At 32.5% G+C, this 5,678-nt stretch overlaps 1 protein-coding gene and 1 pseudogene across 1 annotated transcript in view; both read right to left on the bottom strand.

Annotated features, from left to right (window-relative positions):
- ASZ1 (ankyrin repeat, SAM and basic leucine zipper domain containing 1) overlaps positions 1-5,678 on the bottom strand; it is a 63,399-nt gene that overhangs the window by 43,279 nt on the left and 14,442 nt on the right. The window lies entirely within an intron of this gene.
- Positions 4,134-4,252, bottom strand: LOC111733565 (annotated as a pseudogene).

Genomic DNA, 5,678 nt, shown 5'->3' with positions numbered 1-5,678 from the left:
GCAGTTAGAACAGACTTGAAAAACTAACTGTTTAAGTCAATAATGTATGTGACACTCCCATTTACACAATGAGTCTTCTATAAGTCTTCTCTCTTGCTAAGCTACTAGAAAGGGTAGTTTATATTCATTCTTTCTATCTTCCCAACTCTCATTTACTCATGACCGACTGCAATGATAATCCGGATATTTGTGCATATTGAAATAGTTAAATAATCATTTTTAAAGTTCAGTCAAAACAACAGATAAGAATACATATGCATTTATGTGTACTTTATTAAAATAAATGTTTAAAGAAAAATAGTATACTTATTAGTTTAGCTGCATAAATCAATCAGAAATTGTGGCTCTCATAACACAGCACAGACAATATTACTAACTAAATGTAACATTTGATAAGAATCTATGAAATGGCAGCATGTTAAGTACATTCACATTCCTTATCTTGTTTTAATTCTCAGAGCCACCCTACTGGCTAGCTAGGTATCACATCTATCAATCACTAAGGACACTGAGTTTCACAGATTATAAAAAGAGTTAATAGCTTTATTAACTTGGACAAGTTCTCAAGATAGTATTTGGACCTAGATCTTTTGGCTCCAAGTAATGCTTCAAACTTTGTGGCATAAATGGATTATGATATTAATTACTTCACAAACTATATGTTTAAGTTTTGCAAATAAAAGACAAATGATCATTCTACTTCAAATCTATTAAATTTAATAAGAACTTGATACATATCATATAAAAGAATTACGAAGGAATAAAAAAATATGTATGTTACTACCGTAGTCACGTAGCTCAGAGTGAAATGAAGACTTCCATACATGAAACCAATGAGAGAACGACACATGAGATGGCTAAAAATGTTCTAACTAACCTCATTCCCCACCCCAAATAGCTTATAAACCAACAGCATTCTTATGGGCTGTAACTGCATGGGAAAGCTTAACAGAGTATTAATCTGGCCCTGGAAAGCATAATTTGAATACACAGTGAGGGAAAGAGAGGATAATCCAAACCAAAGAAAAGCAAAAGCATAAACACAGAGGCAGGAATGACCATGTATCTGAGCAACAGTGCTGAAATTGTATAAATGAAATAAAAGAGATTAGTTAATAAGGTGGGATCAAATTCTGGAGAGTTTTGGATTTCACCTAATAGACAAAAAGAAGTGTGTTCTACAGGCAAAAGCATACAGGGCTGACTAAAATGCATACTGCAGTCTAAAATATCAATCAGGAGGCTATAGAAATAGCCCTTAAAGTGGGATTATAAGCGTCAAAACTGCAGTCAATCTAAGAGACATTACAAAGAAAGAACAAATTAGGGACAAAGTATTCATAAAAGTGAATGAAAAAGTTTGATATAAATACCAATTTTTCTTGGTATAAATTTATGTTCAAAATTCAAAATTAATTATTGCCTTAAGCATACAGTAAAAAGAAAATATAATAATCGTGGCCATGAAGAAAATACATTTAGGTGGCAAATCATCAGGGATGTCCACCCAATGTTGCTGATTCTCATTCTGTGAACACAGTAAGATTACGCCTCCTCACTCCCTTGAAGTTAGATATGACCATGTGATCGCAATTAAATAGAAGAAATGGCACGGGTCTCTTTCTCGTGGAAGCTTTAGTCAGCATAGAACTTACCAAAGTCAAGGCAGAATACAGACTGTAGTTTTTTTGTTTTTTTTTTTTAATTTTAAGTCATGGTTTCTTGCATGTGTTTTGAGAGACTGGTGTCACAGGCTTTCATCAACTAGCTTTTTTCATCTGTATCCTCTCTATTCTGTGCTTTCAAAAGGACCAAGTAGATTTCCGGGTATATGAATAGCAATATTAATGCTATGTCCAAAATATGCAAGGTAACACTAAGATATTTGGAATTATCTGCATACATGTAAAACTGCTACCAAGATCAGCTCCTATGTATAGATAAAGACAGGCATTGACTATGGACAAGCAATTTATTTAAAAAATACAGTAAGAAAACAATCACAAAATAATAATAATTTCTAGTAATGTTTTCTTAATTAGCTACTTAAAAAAACTCTTCCTGAAAATATTTTTGTGACTTCAGCAATGATGTTACTTATTTCCTTATAACTAAAAAATAAGTTAACACTGTAATTCAAAATTACACTTTAAGCTACCAAAATGCCTCAGTGACATTTACAACTAAATTTATATTCTGAGAAAGCAAGCCACATTTTTCCCAGAGTATTTTCTATTTATTAAAACAGGCAATAACATTCAACAAGTTAACAATTACACAATGATTAACGTCAAAAGCTTGGACATTAGTTAATGTGTGCTGTTTTATCAATGGTAATAAAACATCTATTGAAATTAAAATGCTGAAACATTTTACGAAATCTTTATCTTATGACTGAGCAATCTGAACATAACAAACTCTTCTGCCAGAAAAACTATCTTCTAAATAGAAAGAAAATGTTTCAGCAAACTGGGGGAAAAAACTCTAAGAACAGAAATGTTTATTATATATACTTTTTAAAGGCTTGTTATTAATCTAACAATAAAAATGTCAACTCCAAATTTAAGGCTAGGTTGAAGAGAGTTTCAAATTCTATCATGTATCTAATAATCTAATATCAACCTTTTAGACTTCAACAATTTATAATATCATTTGTTACTGCATTATTATACAAAAGGAAATAAAGGACTGATAAGTTCCAATTAAGTTCCAATTAAGTCTTGTTTTCAAGACTAATTATGATTAAGCTGAATTAAAGTGATAATATTTTTCTGTTCACCTACTACCCTTTGCAATCTGGACTTTTGAAATCAAAATATTCAACTACCTACAATAATTTAGGGAAAGAGAAAAAAAAGATAAAAAGGTGATTTAACACAAACATGTGTTTTGCAATAATTAGAAAAGACATGCTGTTTAAACAGATTATGTTGAATAATTCTAAATATAGACAAGATGGGGAATATAAATACATTCCAATGGTAGATCCTATTTGGGTTAAATTATTGTAAATTCTCTTATCAAACTTCTGCTACATTCAAAGGCTTAAATACATTAGTGCCAATTTTCTGTTCTGGACAAATAACAGCATCTACTTCTGAGTTGTAAGGATTTTATTAGATAACACATTTAAGAGCAATTAACAACACAGTGACCAGTACACAGGAAACATTCAATAAATGTTTCATTTAAAAACAAAATAAAAAACCTCACCCCGGAAACAAATTCTAAGGCCTAAATAAATAAATCAGTATGAAATTCCCGCATTTGCTAGACAGAGTACACTGTGCTAAGTACTCTCAGTAGCAAGAGAAACAAAGATGTGATTTGTGTTCATTTCAAAATGGCTTTCAAGTTGTCAGTTTTTTATCATTAGTCCCACAGGAAGATAAAGAGAATTTTTAAAATTAAGAAAAAATAATAAAAGAACAAGATAGATCTATATGTACTAATATAGAAAGCTGATCATTAATATTAAATCAATGTTCTTTTCAATAAGATGGAAAAAAGGCTGCATGGAATCCAAAAAATTAAAAGCTAACAATATATATAAGTAAAAAACAATTTAAAAAATTAGACGATGCTGATTTCTACTTCCAGTAATGGCAAGCTAGATAACTTGCATTAAAACTGTGAAGGCATCTAAAACAGCTAGATGAAAAAATTTTTTTCTTATTTCTTAAAAACTGAAGAACTCTTAAGATTTCGGGGAACGAATGTACCAAAATCTAGATGCAAAAACTCAAACGGCTAAAAAAACTCAGCATTCTCAGTAGCTTTTGCCTTGAGGGCATGTGCCAGTCCTGAGGAAATCAGTGGGAAAAAGGAGCTGTGGCTCTCGTGGCACTGAACATTGAGAGGAACAAAATTCAAAGTTCTGGGCCTATACAAAGTGGAGAGTTTACTAAACCATATTCAAAACACATTAAGTTGGGACTCTAAGGGCTACACCATCAAGGTAAGGATGAACCAGAAATAAACTAGCTCTTTAGGTTTGTATCACCAGGATGGTCAGGGGAATTTTGATTTCCAAACTTAGATTACGTTGAGAACTAGGCACCTTTTAGAAATACACAAAATCCTTTCTGATGGATCAACCTAGGCCTCACATTATACCTACAATTTTTTTTAAACACTTACAACACCTGGTATTTCTAGGTGGTCTCCCATCCAAGTACTAACCAGGCCCAACCCTGCTTAGCTTCCGAGATCAGACGAGATTGGGCACGTTCAGGGTGGTATGGCCGTAGACTACTCCCACAAATTTTAAAATCTAATAACTAGCACGTAGTCATGAATGAGAAACATGAGAAACTACTGTTAACAGAAACAAACTCATGAAGATTTCAGATATTGTAACTGTTATATCTAGACTTATGTTTACCATATTAAAGAAGTTTTAATTTAGAGCTTGAAAATATTTTCAGGGAACAAGAGCTATAAATAGTAACACTGCCAATTTAAAAAAGAATCAAACAGAATTTTTAGAAAAAAGTAACAGAAATTATGAACTCAACTGATGAGTTTAACAATAAATCAGAAGTGAGTAAAGTGAGATTCAATGACCTAAAAGGCAGATTAGAAACTATTACCCAGAATGTGGCACAGTGAAACAAAGAAATGTAAAATAAAGAAGAAAAACATTGAAAATATAGTGAGAAGGATCAGAGACCCAGAAAGAGAGGAAAGGACAGAGATAATATTTGAAGAGAAAATAATGAGACTCCTCCAGAACTGAGGCACTAATCCAAAATTTAGAAGATGCTTGTTATAATGATGCTTGACATGGCAGAGAGAGACAATACAGGATACCACATTAATGATGCCACATTAAATTGATTTTTTTTCCAAAAGCCGTTTCAAGATGAAAAAGAAATGTTGGAAAAAACTAAGAAAATTTTACAAAAAAACACTGACACCTAGGGATCAAATGGTATTAGCAGATTTGAAAGTCTACTGACATGCAAAATTTAGGAGCAACATAAAACTTCAAAGCAGATGAGAGTTGCTCTTTTAAATAATCTTCATCTAATAAATTTGAATATAATTAAATGTTCATCATAATAATGAACTAGAATGACAAAAGAATTAAAAGCTGAAAATAATATAAGAGCAAACTGATGTTCAACGCACATACACAAAAGGCTTGATGAAGCAAAACAAACAACACACACCAAATGTGATTTCCCAAAAAACAATTCAGTAGATAAAAACAAAGAAGCGTATAGTGATAGCTATCTGAAGGACTGACACAAGGCGCTCATCTCTATTTAGCCTAACTAGGAACTCAAGCTAGAAAAGTGGGCATTGCTCAAAGACTGCAGGCCTCAGACGCCTGGGACAAAAGTTCGCAGTCCACGAATACACTAAATTGTACACTTAATAATGGTTAAAATGGCAAATTTTATGATACATATTTGTTTTACAATAAAAACATTTCATGCACACAGAAAAAAAAAAGAGGTTTGGAGAGGGAGAGAAAGGAATGAGCAGAACGTAATAGTTTTATTAAAACTTTGGAGGAAAAGACGTAAGGAATCTAGGGAAGGTATAAGAAAGGAGACGAAATCACTGGAGAAGACAAGCCAAGGAAGTGACTACAGGTGCTTGGCCCTAATATCAGGAGCTGCTAGGGACAGAGAACCATGCACTATGTTGTCAGCACTCACACGGACTTA

This window comes from Pteropus vampyrus, unplaced genomic scaffold (assembly GCF_000151845.1).
Source record: "Pteropus vampyrus isolate Shadow unplaced genomic scaffold, Pvam_2.0 Scaffold580, whole genome shotgun sequence".
Classification (NCBI taxonomy): domain Eukaryota; kingdom Metazoa; phylum Chordata; class Mammalia; order Chiroptera; family Pteropodidae; genus Pteropus; species Pteropus vampyrus.
Note: the sequence above shows the minus strand (reverse complement) of the source record. Positions and strands in the feature narration are given on the sequence as shown.